The sequence below is a fragment of the Bombus vancouverensis genome, chromosome 10, assembly GCF_051014615.1.
Source record: "Bombus vancouverensis nearcticus chromosome 10, iyBomVanc1_principal, whole genome shotgun sequence".
Classification (NCBI taxonomy): Eukaryota; Metazoa; Arthropoda; class Insecta; order Hymenoptera; family Apidae; genus Bombus; species Bombus vancouverensis.
Genome location: NC_134920.1, coordinates 10279791 through 10295614, shown reverse-complemented (window position 1 = coordinate 10295614; position 15824 = coordinate 10279791). Strand labels below are relative to the sequence as shown.

At 41.0% G+C, this 15824-nt stretch overlaps 1 long non-coding RNA gene across 1 annotated transcript in view; it reads right to left on the bottom strand.

Annotated features, from left to right (window-relative positions):
* LOC117158319 (uncharacterized) overlaps positions 1 to 9614 on the bottom strand; it is a 62004-nt gene extending 52390 nt beyond the window's left edge. The window contains exons 1-2 of the long non-coding RNA XR_004464391.2: positions 9459 to 9614; positions 9111 to 9202 (exon numbers count right to left, since the gene is read on the bottom strand). This is a non-coding gene — a long non-coding RNA (uncharacterized LOC117158319). The remainder of the gene's footprint in view (positions 1 to 9110; positions 9203 to 9458) is intronic.
* Between the last annotated feature and the right edge of the window lie 6210 nt (positions 9615 to 15824).

Sequence of the window (15824 nt, the reverse complement as noted above, 5' to 3'; positions counted from 1 at the left end):
TTTTTGCGAATGCTTCGGTCGTCACGGGATTCGACAATTATCCGAAGGTATCAAACGCGTTCAAACGAAAACGGAAGGTACAGACCCGAGTGTTATTGCGTCCGGAGACAAAGTCTACGAACGTCATCGATAGACACGAGTTCGTTCGCCGTGGAATCGCGATGCTACGAATTCCGATCTTCCGTGTAACAGCCAGGTATTTCGCAAGCGTCATGCACCAAGATACGACTTGGTTCGCGAATATTCGCGAAGTAAATGACCGTGTATCCAATGTATTCTACGTAAATCACCGACGAGAATAACTCGCTAATAATTCTTCGCGAAAACAAAGAAGAAAAAAAAGACGCGAATGATAACAAAAAGAGAAAAAGGAGGGGGGGGGATGAAAGAACGACTCACGAGTACCTTGCTCGCCCATAACCGTATAAATTCCCAATAAACTTGCTGCGAGTTGTTCCAAGAAGTCCGTATCATATTATATTTACCGCAGGCTAAACAAGATTTACAACAGGCTGCTCGCAATATCAAGGACTCTATAAAATCCTACGAGAGATATCGCTACCGTTTCGTGAACACCGTTCGCGCTTTTGCTAAATGTATACCGAGGCTCTTGTAGATCTTGGAAAGGCGGGCGAGGGTGGCGCGAGTCGGAGGCCACTTTATTCAGCCAAAGTTTCCTCCGATACGGTAAATCGGGTTTCTGAGGTGTAGGCGCGAACCCGTAAGGTAGCCTGAATTATTTCAACGCGTGCTTGATTTAAGAGCAACGGGAGCGGTCTGCGAAGTTTAGATTAAGGGCATAAATGAAATCTGAGGCGAGAGGGCGCGACCGCGAGCCTTCGTTTATTCTCTCTTCGTTAATTTGTTGTTCCCAAGTCCGTAACCATTCCGCTTTATCATCGTTAAATTTCCTAAACGAGGAAATACAGCGGCGAATCGTCGCGGACAAGACCGATGGGCCAGACCGAGAGGAGATCCCACGGAACAAGCGTCTTTCGCGTTTCCACCACCGATCTTCGTCAGCGTTAACGTTGCCGACGACGCAAACAGCGTTTAAGGGAAATTCGTAAGTGTACGAACGTGGATACGCTCTCGGAAAAACCGATGGCGAAGCAGAGGGACGATCGGAAGGGAAACAACGAAACGAATAGAAAAGGAGACTGGAGGAAACGCACGAAACTAGAGCCCTTGCTAGGGAGGTAGCAGGATATGGAACACCGTGAATAATGGAAAATACGGAACAAGTTAAAGCGAGCGAGGACAGCACGTGGAAGAGGATGGAAGAAGAAAAGGTACGAGAGATTAAGGGAAGGAAATGTAGGAGGGGAAAAGTACATGAATTTTAAAATCTCGCTAAAGGCAATAAGAAGGATAGATCAACCGAGACTAACTGGCAAAAGAAAGCATTCTGCTACAAAGATGGAGGATACAGGCAAAGAATAGGGAAGGGGGAATGGAAGAACGTGGCTGGTACAAAAACGAAAACATAGGATGCATATTATTAGAACGTTCTTTGTACGAACGAATAAGAGCAGCGAATAAGAATTTGAAGGAAGAAGAAGCAGTGGAAGAGACACTGACGGTGGAGATTGAAGACGATGCAAGAGCACTGTTTCAATTGCTCTTTCTTCCACTTAGATTCGACTGATTTTAAGAAAGTTCAAGAAATCGAAGTATCCATATCATTAAGATAAATTGTAATATGCGCATCGTTCGATGCTTAATGGATCGACAACTTACAAAAGTATACAGTTAGAGGTGAAAAACTCGAGTAAATCTTTCTTCAAATCGACAAAATCATTCGCTATTATCTGACAATAAAAAAAAGGGACGAAAACCGGCTTAAATATCGAGTAACCAAGACAACAACGCGTTAACACGCGTTCAAGCAACAGAATCTAGCGATTTGTACGCTCTGACGAAGTGAAATCCAGCGTATTGAAGAACGCGCTCTCGACGTCTGACTTATCGCAGGCCATTCTACTGCGGCGAACAATAACTCGAGAAATTTCTTTCCTTTCCTCTTGTCGTTCTCCGTTCAATGAGCGCCAGGTGGATTTTTACAAAAGTATCCTTTTTACCGGCAAGACGTTCGCTGCGTAACGACCACACGGCTCAACCGAGAGAAAAATGTTTTCCGCGCCGTATCGTCAGCGCTGGTGCGCACAGGCGCGTCTTCTCGTTTCAATTCCCGCTTCGATACGAATGCGAAATAATTACGGCGTCTTTCTTCGTATTTCGCCGATTCAACGTCTTCGTCGCGAACATCCTACCATTTCCTTTCTCTTTCGCGACCGATCGTTATAAATTCCCTTGGAAAACGAAGCGAGCAGGAGCAGGAGGAAGTGAAACGCGCAGAAATATCAACGTCACGTGCCGTGATTGGTCTCTTGAATATCAGGTTAACCAGGTGAGGGTTTACGGCTGAATAAGGGCTGTATACCTGCAAAGTGAAACACGCAAAGCTGACAAACTGTTTTCCTTTTTTGGAACCTTCTTTGATATTGTCTTGCGTTCTCCTCTTTTACTAAACGGGACAAGCGAGCTAATTACGCTTTTATGAATATCGTTCATGGATAGACGCGATGGATTTTAACAGCAGAATCTTCCAAATCTTTCTTTGGTACTGTATTAATTTCGTGTTACCTTGCTATGGTTACATAGTAGAAGTTGAGTGGGCAATTTAAGATACAATACCAACTTGTTGTATAATGGCATACGTTATTGTAGTATCGTGGACAAATGGCCTAAAAAAATATCGGGTTAACTATAAACAATATTGCGAGGAGGCCTAAGTGCCGTTAGGTCAAAAGGGCCTGACAGTTTTTACCGGGTGGTCGTCACATGAAGAGTCGAGTGGGATAGTCGTGAGTTGAGAGGAATGAGAGGAGTCGAGTTCAGTAGTTGGGAGTTGACAGTCGAATGGCGAGGAGTCGAGTTGTGAGTAGTCGAGAGTTGAGTCGCCGAGTTGTTACGAGTTGTAAACTATCAGTTGTGAGCTGTGAATTATCTAGTTGTCTTAGTTACTGTATTTAGTTCACGTTAAATAACCATCGTTTCCTGTTTAATCCATTGTAAATAGATCTGTCGATCAATAAACTTATCATATAGGATAGAAATCACTGGAAACCCTAATTTCTAATATTTCTAAATAAATTAAAAAAAATCCTATATTATTGTACCTAATTTAATGAAATGCCATCGAGCAACGTATATGTATGCGAGTACATATATGGTAGACGTAAGAAAGCGTTATCGTTTGCTAGTAAAAACATACTTACTACATATAAAATACATAAAAGAATATACAGTAGGTAGATCGTACGTTGTACGAAGCTTTCCCGAGGTGTCGTGAAAAAGTGCTGTAACTATTGTAAAGTAGGACAACAGAAGCACGTCGTGTAACATCGCTTTTAAAGATACCTATAGGGCGTACATAAAACGTAATAGTTCACTCCAACACTAACTTCAACGTAGAACTACGCTGCTCTGTCAACTGTTGAAAAAAGAAAGTACCTTCGTAAGTGATATCATCGGTAGATGAACATAAAGTAAAATGCACAGCGTGTAATATAGAAAATTGACGCATCCGAACTTTGATCGATTCATCGCTAAAAACTTATTACCTTTATGCAGGAGAATTTCTAGTTGATTAAAATTAATATATTTGACGGATTAATTAATCATCAATTATATATGCATTGTATTCATTTACGCACTCCATCACCTAATCTCACGAGACATTTCTAAAACTAAATTCTACGGTTAACTAACTGGTTAAATAAAACGAATGATAATAATAACGTTTCGATGGACGCACGAGCGACGGAGACCTTGAAACACCGTAAAAGATACACTCGCCGCCTTTTCATCCGACATAAACGAAACAGGCTACTGTTTACCAAAGCTTGGCACTCGGTGCTGCCTACGTGCGCAACTATAAATACTTGAAATTTTCCAGGAAGTTGCCGCTGCTGCTTTGCTCTAGATTTACTGTCCGCTTTCCATTACTTTCCTTTATCCCGCGATGCGCCGCTCGTTCCACGAGGGATTTGTAGACCTTTTGTCAAGATCTTCGCCATTAAATGGACAAATGGCTCCACCTCTCTGGCCGCCTCTTTCTAATCAATACGTATTTTATACGATTCACTTCCGGCGTTGCGATCTCCCAAATATTTATTGCTATTCGAACGGATTCGATACCTTTCACCGTTTTTTCGGGGTTAAAAAGTATGTTTCGGACCCAGGCGTTTCTCTCGTCCCGACACAGCACTCTGGAAACTCGTTCACGATCCAACCGATATCACTGAACTGAAATTTTACAAATTTTGTAAATTTTACGAATCACAGGTGATCCGCCTAACTTTGTTAAAGAAACGATAACAATAATTTAGTTTTAAAAAGATAAGTGTTCTTAGAATCAGGTTTCCAAGATGTAGCTTAAAATCGACGAGTTTCCAAGTGCGCCACTTTTCCGCTAAGTCGACGATTTTTCTTTCCACTCTACTGCAATGAAACTCCGTTTTGAACTGCGAGAGAAATTTTTGTATCGGTCGGACGTCTTGCAGAAGAAACATGACGCATCGGAATGTATAGGACGATCAGATAATTAATAAATAATTAATAAAGTAATACAATTAATGAGTAACTCGTGTTACGATCGTTGCGTGTACAGCACGAAAGAGGTTCTATGCTATTCCTGTATCGTTACTGCAAATCGATCATACTCGCGTACTAAAAATTATCGACGAGTTACTCTCCGATAAAATTACGTGGAAATCGGTGTGTTGAACGTGGAGGCTCGGGTTTGCACTGAAAATGGTACGTGGATCACGCGCGAGCGCAATTAAACACGGCAAACAAATCGTGAAAGTCAGCGAATATTTGTCTCGAAAACGATCTCAGCTCGTTAAATCAGGCGAAAACTGCTGCTTCACATGGATTTTCAATTAACATGCACATGCGAGAAGCGCACATAGCGCGCAAAGAAGCTTAAAAGATTAAGCTTACGGTATAATACACGACGCAATTAATTTGCATACCTCACCCATACCCTTTCTATCGTACGAACTATTTCATCGGCGTACGTATAGGTACAGCGACGTGCAAAAGTTTAGGATAGATTTTTCCCTCGATGTTGGAACGCAAGCTGAAAGATGTGTCCGGTTAAAAACGTCTGCACACCGCTCTGTATCAATTCGAATGAATTTTCATCGGTTAAACCTGAAAATATCGAACGACTATGAAAGTTGATAAACTTACGTCATATGGACGAAGATAGAAATGTGGAGTAGCTGCAAGGTCAAAGTCGCGGCGCAGTGTTTCCACTAAAAATGGAAATTTATTTCCAGCTGCTACGGTTACGAAAACGTGAAACATTCTCGAAGCAAAGACGCGTGTGACGAGGAGAAAACACGTTGCCGATAATCGATAGAGCAACGCCTTTGGGGAAAAGACGTGGAAAATCCTTGACCGTCGATGTTTCCACGGTGACCGTTTACAGCGAGCTATTTTGCAACGCGATGTCGTCCTATTGCACATTGTGATCCACTTCTCGCCAGTGATCTTGCTTATCGTAAAAGAAAATAACGGATTATTCTATTTATTAACAAACTTGGCCATAGTCAGCGAAGGATAGTCGACTGGAAAAATAACTACGAGCGAATAAGTAACGAGTTGGATATTTTTAAATTAACGCAAGTATTGATTGTATGAAAATTTATGGTATATAAAATTACGAAATTGTATATATGGTGAACAAAATAACTTGTCAACGCTACCAAGTTCCTCCTGCGTGTTTTGATATCGTAACGTAATTAAAATGTCACCGAGGATAATTTTCGTTAGAAATCTTGTTTCATCCAGCTTAATTGGCAATTATTATTCGAATCACTACCAAAATTCAGAGAGTAAGAATGCGAAATATATGCTCGAATAAGTAGCAACTATTGCAGTATCGAATGGAAGCAAAGACCTGATAATAGTTGCACCAGTCGGTTCGTGAAACTGGCGTTTCCAAGTGCAAATTTACACGCAAAAAAAAAAAATACAATCAGTACTCGTTTGTCCGCGAATCGTCCACATTTGTCCAAACAAAATTTTCATTTCTCCGCCTCTAAAAAAAAAAAAGTTTTCGTCAAATGACAATATTTATCATCAGCACCCGCATGAACACTTTTCACTGATTCGTAAACGGGATATGATTGTCCACGATATGTGCACATTTGTCCGACAGCAATTTTCGTTCGTCGAGTTTTCAAAAGAAAAAGTCATCACCGAATGAAAATTCCAAAAAATTGTACATCTGCGCCTGGTGAACATTTTTATTGATTTTGAAGCCGAACAAGATTGGATGGGCAAGCGCGGACAGCCATATGCTATATTAGAAATCAATGAAAAGTTTCTGGCTTTTTTATTAAATTTAGCGATAGCTATTTTTGAAAAATCGTGCAACGAACATTCTCGTCGAACAAGCCGTGAACAAGCCATGAAAAGTGTTCATGGGGCTGGCTATGACGCTGATCTTTCAATTTTCCGTTATCCTTCCCCCGAGGGATCGATCGACCTAAAATTTTCATTAGACAAACCCGGAGAAATCGCGATCAAGCGAATACCGTCGATCTTTTCTACAAATTGGCCCTTGCGTGTGTTCAGTTTCACAGCGTCTGCGAAGCTGAACACGCGCGAGTGTTAACTTGTCAGAAAAACAACCAACCAACGAAAAAAGAAAGAAAAGGAAAAAATAAACATTGAAACACAATACTTTGGCACGGTAGCTCCATCGAGAAGATTCTCGTCCATCGTCGAATGGTTGAAAGGGTAAGAAAAAAGGACGATGCTCGTCACGCGACGCGCCAAGAAAATAATCGGTGTGTACCGGCGTAACCGACAGGATAATTGCACGTACGTAAACGTATGCGAAAGGTATTTCACCGTGCGGGATTTCTGGTTGAGAGGGCAGACCTCCTCTCCGTTGGGTCCGCCACGAAAAACCATAAAATTAGAGGTCGAAAATTGCGGTGCACCGCAACGACGAAAGATCCGCTCTGCTGCTACCATTTAACCACCTCGTATATAGAAGTATCTAGGAATATTGGCGAACGACGAAAAGCACTACGGTCGTTGGCGCCGTATTTAGCAGCGGGCCGCGAGCACTTGCGAATCGTTTCGCAATTTTCTTCGATGGAGAACCGAATATGGATTCGCTATGAACAAAATCTAAGAATTATTCAATTTATTTTTACGATGTTCTCCAAAGTATCGTTCTTTGCTTTGTATAAGTTAAACGTATAGGGTTGGAAATGGACAACGTACAATTGGATAATATGAGCAAATGGATGAAAAACAGGATCTTGGAAAATTATCTTTTTGAAAGGGTGATAGGCATATCTGAATTAAACGAAGTAATTAAAATTTCAAGTTGATACGTACGAGGTAGAATTTTACAATACACGAAGCGAAACGTCCGAGAGATAGAAATTTTTAATTCGTAAAAATATCCGCCAGTTTGATTCTCAAACAGATTTAACTCGATTAAAAGGCTTCTTGTTTGACAAAGATTTTAATCTAATTAAAGAATTATACAGTTTCGTACCGTGGGATTCGATTAATACCACTGATAATCTCCGTGTTACGACACGATATTTCTCAATATCTTCCTAGAGATCGATTCCTCTATTTATCTCATTTCCCTTCGAGACGTTTACTATACACGTTTCGAGATCGAAGCTAGTCTTGCGAAAAATGACTGAACTTGTACAGTTAAATGCAGTTAAATGCAGTTAAATCTGACAACTAGAGAACTAACTTACCGTCAAATACGAAATTACGTTGCATTCTAAGAACAACTGACTTTAGATTCATCATTGATTACTCTTCACGAACATGGTACATAAACTCTTTGGAGCTTTCAACCCCTGCTTCTTAATATTCTGCACAAGTTATCATTACTCCTAGAAGATTACAACTCCCAAATACAATTTCCGGCATTTAATATAAACTTGGAGAGCTCGCGGACGCCGAGTAGAAGAAATTAAACAGGAGATTCCACGAACGTGAGGGAAGCTTGTAACGAAGTTGAAACGGAGTCGAAACTTTCGACGATCGAGAGCGAGAGTCTATACGATTCACCATTGGCTCGCGATCGTTTCGTTTCGAGAGACAAGTCGTGGATTCTCGTGTTTCCCAGGTGTATATGCATACCTGAGCGTGAATGTCGCGGACCGAACCCGGCGACGTCGCTGGGTATCGCGTTTCGACGTAACGTAAGAAGCGTGAAAACGAAACCGGACGTTACACTTGCGGAGTAGAAACCATTGTTGTATGACATAACCACAGACCAGGTATATCGTCGGGTAAAAGTATTGGGACACTCGCAATTTTCTCTGAAATGTTGAACAATTTGTATAATAGCTTGTATAGTAATAATAAAATATTTTCATATATATTTTTATATTATTTACATAGAAATATATAAATAAAGTAGTTATTACAGAGTATTTGGTAGAAAAGATTGTTTAATTTAAAAGAAACATTACCTTTTATCGTGCTCTACCTCCCTAAAAATAATATCTTTATGAATAAAAAAGAGAACGTAACTAGAAACAAATCGAAGATTTATGTTAAAAGTTCGTAATATAAGCTATCGATAACGCACAAACAGTCAAATATACGATCAAAGGAAGGGACGAGCGAGACTATTTCGAAAATGTGTTTATCTTTATCGCAAAGGTTAAATAAACGCGCAGTAATGAAATGAAGTTGATAGAGGGATACATGTAAATGCTTACAAACTCGCAACGATACGCAGTTAATAGCTTAACGACGTGCTTTAAGCGTCCGAGGTTACATCCTAATACCACAACTTTCGACAGTACAATAACATTCCACATGGCATAGGTATACCATGCAACTCGGTTGGCAGCAGGTGGTACAAGCTTGCTCAAAATATTTTCCTGTACATTTGCGCGTGCAAGTTTAATTCGATGCGACGAACAAAAACAGACTAATGTAGCTTCGAGAAGCTACTTAATTCTACTATAACTACGTATAAATGATTAAGCAAACGGATAGTAATTAAAGGAAACTGATATGAGTATACAAATACTTACGAAATAGCAGAACGTCGTATCGGTTGTCAATCGCCCGTGACATCATACGGTATTGTTATTCTTTCGATGTTATCCACGCGTCAGCCAACAATCTGCACGGAAGATTAACGATTGAAATTGATTCAAATCAATGATGTTAAAATGACATAAATCCTGTATTAAAAGTTGCCAACAAAAGCTATCGATAATCGAGCGATATACAGTACAACCTACGGAAGAATTGTAAACTAACCTCCAAGAACTGTTTAACTTTATTATATTTAATAAACTCGATTAACTATGCTTAATAAACGATTAGATAAACGTGTACTAACGAATCAATGCTAATAATAGCGTATAAATACTTACGAAAGAGCAATGGAAGTACGTGACACACGGTAATAGGCACAGCGAAGCGCATCGAGCAAGGTTACACATCCAAACACGACGATTTTCGATAGAACAATGGCACCCCATGTCGCAGATACGTTTAGTAAAGTGGTGGGGAGGTGACACGAGCTGGCACGCGACATTTGCGCGCGCTAATTTAATCTGTTCAAATACAGTGGAATATTTTGTAATCATACGTTGTACGAATATACAAATACAGTCTTATAATTAGTTTACATATCGTTATTAATTATAACATAGAATTCCTTAGACAGTAAACAGTAAGAAATTCTTAAGGTAACTAGTATTATATTTAATCTTTAGATAATTTTATAATATCACAGATGACTCTTATCTTCGAAGTACACATAGAACGGGAATGACTTTAACCGAATATTTCATATCGTTCCTATGCCAATTCTAATTTCTCTAATACACCTTTACCCCGTAATCGACGATAACTGCAGAATGAGAAAAAGCGAAAGCCACGAGAAACTCAATTCCACGTACGTATTTCGCGACTCTGTTATCTCGAGAACCCTTATTTTTCTATCTTATCTACCGCGCGAGTTTCATCGCGTAGAGTAAAAGAGAATAAAACAGAGGTACAAAGCGCGTAGTGTACTGAATCGTAACAATCGTTCCAACTTCCCGACGACCGCGCGGGGAAATTAAATCAAGCCTCGCGACGAACCTGATAAATTTCGTTGGTCCAGCGAGGAGGATATTTTTCTCCGACCCCCCTGCTGGCGATCGACAGGCCCATTCAATACGTCGAATGCCGAGGCTCGCTCGCTGAAGGTTCTTATCTCGTCGCGGTCCCATGGATACGGCTTGAACGGCACGTGATGTTATGGGGAAAATTGTGATCCTCGTCTGAAGGCACCGAAGGGTCCGGTAGATTCTCGTTATGGAAACCTCGGAAACCTGGCGGCACCATTCTACGGATATACACGGGGGAGGTGGGATGCATATGTACGGGTGCGAGCAGTTCGCATTGATCGCCTCTGGCATCGGTTTCTTCGATTACGCTGAAACGTTCCGAGAAAAAGTATATCCTGTATCGTTAAACCGCTACGTTCGCCGGCAATGGCGAAGCTTTTTCGCAGAAATTGGAATTCGGTTGAACGCACGACTGGTTAAACTTTCTTGTCCTCTTTCTTCTCAGATTTTAATCGCACGTCCATTAGTCGGATATTGGCAACAATCGTCCTACGATCTTTGGCAGCAGGATTTTTTGGTAGGCACATTTTAGTCAGTAGTTTCATTCCTTCTAGGCATCCGAAAGCTCGATAGAGGCAATCTGTTGCGACAAACCGCAATTGGCTTGAATGCGAAAACGATTTCTCCTTCTTCTTATCTGTTTTTAACGTCGATGTCCGCTCCCTGTCCGAAAGGCAAAAAGTATGTAATTAGCATCGAACGCTTGGAAAGATAAATTTCTTGCTTGCGTAAGTTCATTTACCGTATCGAAGTACCAGCGTGAACGATCCTGGATTTCAAGATAAATTCTATAAAATAATCTTCTACCTTTCGATTCGTCGTATTAATCGGTACAGTCTTCGAGCGTCTAATACCTCTGTCTATGATCTTGGTAATTAATAAACTCTGCTAGCGTTACAACCATACACGCTTCGCAATTACGTCAAATGAACGAACAACATGGAAATTTGAATCCTCTAAATAGGATGGAAATTTTCAATAGCCAGGAGTCGTACTATCTAGATGATATTCAACGTATCGATTTCTCAGTTAAATTAGGACAACCCTGACGATTTGGAGATACGAATAAGGGGTTGTAAGTAAGAAGCAGCATGGCCGAGGAACAGGTACCGTTTGATTGAGCGTATCGGGTCGGCTAGGTGGGTAACGATAACGGTTACCGTTATGGTCTATTCAATGGTTCTCCCCAACCAAGTGTTACACTGTTACAGTATTCCACGTGGTTCCTTCGTCGGGGATCGTTATTGCACCAGCAGGAATTTCCCTCTTGGCGTATAGTTACACGTGTTACGATTCACGAGGGCCTGAGTCTCATGGGTGGTACCAACTCTTCGCTGGCATTTTCCAACTTAGTATACAGCGCGCGAAAATTCTTATTTACGAGCTTCGATGCGACTCCAATCGCGTTTCGACGTTCCACGATTTTTACGCTTTCCCTCGCTCTGCATTTTAGAACCCCGGATCTCATTTGCGGGAAATCATTGCAAGTAAAAATGTACGCGACGAATGCAACGCGATCTGTAAAAATATTACGTGAAGGACCGGAATGTTTGTCAGATGAAACGAACGTCTGTCTTTGGTTGCTCAGTTTACTACCGAGCGGGAATTTTTATCCATTTGCGTTAGGTTGTCTCGAGAGTTTCTTTCGTTTTCTAAGGAAACAATAGATACACAACATTTGTTGTTTTACATTGTTTTATCGAATCGTGTACTATTTTGTTCTATTAAGATAAAGAGCGCAACATTTGACGGATTAGGTTTCACGTTCGTAAAAGGAAGACGCTTTCCGGACAACCTAATGGCAACGTAATATTCTACGTTGTCGTGTTATCGCGTTACTAAGGAAATATTAGAAAAATGATTAAAATAGGATAACAAGATTTCTCTCAACCCAGCGCCAACTGCAGCTAACGCCAGAAACTGTTTCACAGGAAGTAACACGGGTGTAATGGAATTCTAGCGGTTTTATTACAAATTCAACATCGTTCAAAAATCAAGAAAAAAGAACATCGTATTTTCACGATGCAACGAGGATCGTCGTTAACGAGCAGAGATTTTTCTCTGTTTCACAGAGGGAAACGGCGCGGGCATACGGCGGTAGAGACGATGAAAGGGGTTTCGAAAGTTGTACGAATTAAAGAAATGAAGCGGTGCTGGCTGACGTTGGCCAAAGAGAATGCAATTATGAACTTTATTTTATGCCTTCGTGGTCGGTGTGCTACGCTACGCAATTAACCCTTTGCGTTCGCCGGATAACCGGACTGAAAGTTTACCGTCGACGCGGATATTTCATACGGAAAACTTTCCGTTGCGGAATTACGTATTATTAGCAAATGCAAAAAACTCCTCGCAATCCACGCTTTGTTACAGAAATCACTGCATTGATTGCGTTCTTCGTCGCGCCCACGTCACCGACGCGACGCGGGCAAGAACCATCCTATTTCGACGTTTCACCTGGACACAGTTGTCCGATACAAACTGTACAAATGACTTGCAAACTTTTCTTCTGTCCATTCTACGAAAAAGAAGTCAGTCATTAACGTTCTACCTGTCTCATCAACGAAATATTAGCGCGTTTATCAACGTTCATTTACCAGAAATCCTATCTTGTTATGCCTCTTGAACTTTCCTCTTGTCCAGTGTACTGAAAAAAGGTCAATTGCTATTTTACCAATCTTATCAATGATATTAACACTTTGACTGCCACGTTGGTCATATATGACCGGCCACGGTGTCTGTAACTTTTTATAATTGCAAAAATTCTATGAAAATTGACAGTTTGGGCATTTTGAATATAACCGATAAATAGAGGATACTTTGAAACAAAAAGTGCCCCAATGAACAATTGAACATTTTTACTAGAACGTCAATAAAAAAAAATGAGAACGAATCTTGCGTCTAACGGTGCACTGTGTTTGCATCCATACGTTTGAGGGGTAATCTACGAATATTATTATAAACGTAGCTTAGAAAATAATCGTAAATGCTGCTTTATAATCGTATAATTGAAGTTAGAAGTGTGCACGTACCTTACTATTATATACAGAATGAGCAAATATTGTTTACTAATATCTTCTACACGTTTCAACGATATATTCTGGACGATTTGCTTACGACGAAACGACGAAAGCGAATGGTTTGTTGAAATAAACGAAGCCTTGTTATAATACGTCGCTATCAACTGTTACCAAGGCGCCACGGTGGTCACCCGTGACCACCAATAAGATGAACGGTCCATCGGGGAAGAATATTGTCTTACATCGTCGATTTATTATTATTTTGCCATTACATGCTTCGAATAATAAAAATACTCCCGTGGTGTCCTGAGCGAAACATGTGATTTCGACGTGGCAGTCAAAGTGTCAACGCTTGTCTAACCATGTCTAGTGTTTAAGAATCACGGCAGAGCAAAGAAAAACGGACAGGAACCCGATCCCTTGAAAGCAGACTGGATATTTTGTTCGCAGGAGACGAACGTCCCTTATAGAGTCGGTTATATCCCCGGCAGCAGCGCGCGACAATCTCGGTTCAAGGAGGCTACCGAACAGGATATTGCTGACGTGTTCCTCGACTTTAAAGTCCAACGTCCGCGGTCGATAGCTGCCGCATTGTCGGAGACGCCGGAAGAATGGTGGATAAGGGCGCGGAACGCTATAGGGCTTCAATCGGCCACGCAACTGTTAACCTTTTAGATGCAGTGTGTTCTCACTGCAAAGAAAGATGCATTCACTTTGGCTGAACGTTGAAGCGATAGTATAGAAAAAAAAACATGATTTCTGGTTAGTAGACATTAACAGATGGTTGAATATACAATAGTGTCATTGATGAAATTGATGAAGTATTGATTGATCTGTCCTTTTTTTACTAGAGTGGATGAGAAGAAAGTTTAGAGGACAATGAGTACAAAGAAGCATGATTTCTGCTTACTAAACGTTAACAGAGAGTTGAATTATACATATTAATATCGTTATTGATGAGACTGATAAAGCAATGGTTAATTTTTCTTTTTTTTTTAATATAGTGGACAAAGGGAGAGTTTGAAATGCAAGTAGCGTAAAATTCATTATTACACAAAGGCAACAGCGTACGTACGCTTCGTTCACTGATGAGGAAAGGAGATTACAATTACGTACACACCAGACTGCGAAGACCCACTAAATATTACAATGAGCAGACAGCGGATTTTTACGCATTTTTACATTTTCACCATCGTCACTGCGGGAAAGGAAGCTAAACAAAAATTTGTTTCGTCTACCAAATATTATAACACATACCCTGTGTTACGTCGGGCGACACTCTACCTAGACCAGGCCACACACCGCGGGCAAGATGGGAACCACATGTCCGCTCATCCTTACTGCGTACACTCGATAGTCTTAAGGATCCATCGTAAATCTCAGGAATTTGCTAGTGTATATTCGACCAATCGCGGGGAGACGCAATCGCGAGGAGAGACGTCAACGGGAGTCGTAAATTCCCGTTACGATTATAATAACCGACACCACGAGTTGATCGATCCCCTGATTTCCGTTGAGACAATAGGGTTGATTCAGTTTGTATAACACTGTGTTTCACAGAATTATAAATTATATATTTTTTCCACTTAAGTTACACCGTTGCTTATAATATATATCGTCGACAATGAGTTAGCGTATAGAGACGCGATACACTGGCACAATATGCGTTGAGGATAGAACAAGGCTCTTAGAGTTTTGTTATAGTTGATTAACCCGTTACTGACATGTTGACTTTTCTAGCGGTGTAGAAGAAGTCGTTGACTGGACCCTCCTGATGTTGTAGGAGAAGTAAGGTACAGTGACGATGCTGTGTCGTAGGAAAGCTAGCGATGGGTGTGTCTAGCGCACGGGACCATTGGATTCGTTCATGACATTTTTGGTCAGGAAAGTGAGGGCAGTATACATTGCTCCTGATGGGATAAACGTAGGTTAGTGGACTAGGAAGGGTCTTAGTCGCCCTCGATAGAAAATTGCTAGTGGGAAGCATCGTACGTGAGAAAAACTAACTTTCCCTTGTCAAGCCGTAGTAGACAATAGTCTCTGGAAAAGAATTTAGAAAAACGATATTTGTTGGGTCTGAAGGATCTTAGTTAGCAAATTACTGGGATTTATGATGGGTCCTTGAGTCTAGTGAGGGTACGCATCTGGTTTCCGTCTAGCCCGCGGTATATGGCCTGGTCTAGGTAGGAGGTCGCCTGACGTAACAGCTAGCTCAGGTCCTTTTTAAACAAACCTTCTTTTATCTAATCAGAAGCAATGTCTACTGCCCTCACTTTCCTAACCAAAGGTGTCATCAACAAATCCGATGGTCCCGTGCGCTGGACACGTCCATCATTAGCTTTCCTGCGACACAGCATCGTCACTGTAACTTACTTATTCCTCAACGTTAGAATAGTCAACATGCCAGTACCGGGTTAGTTTCCTCTATTGTCGCGTCAACTATAACTAAAAACTCTACTATAAGAGCCTTGCTCGACTACCAACGAATATTGTGCCAGTGTATCGCATCTTCATACGCTGAATCATTGTCGACGACGTATATCATAAGCAACGGTGTAACTTTAAGTGTTGGAAATATAAATTGTATAACCCTGTTAAGCGCAGC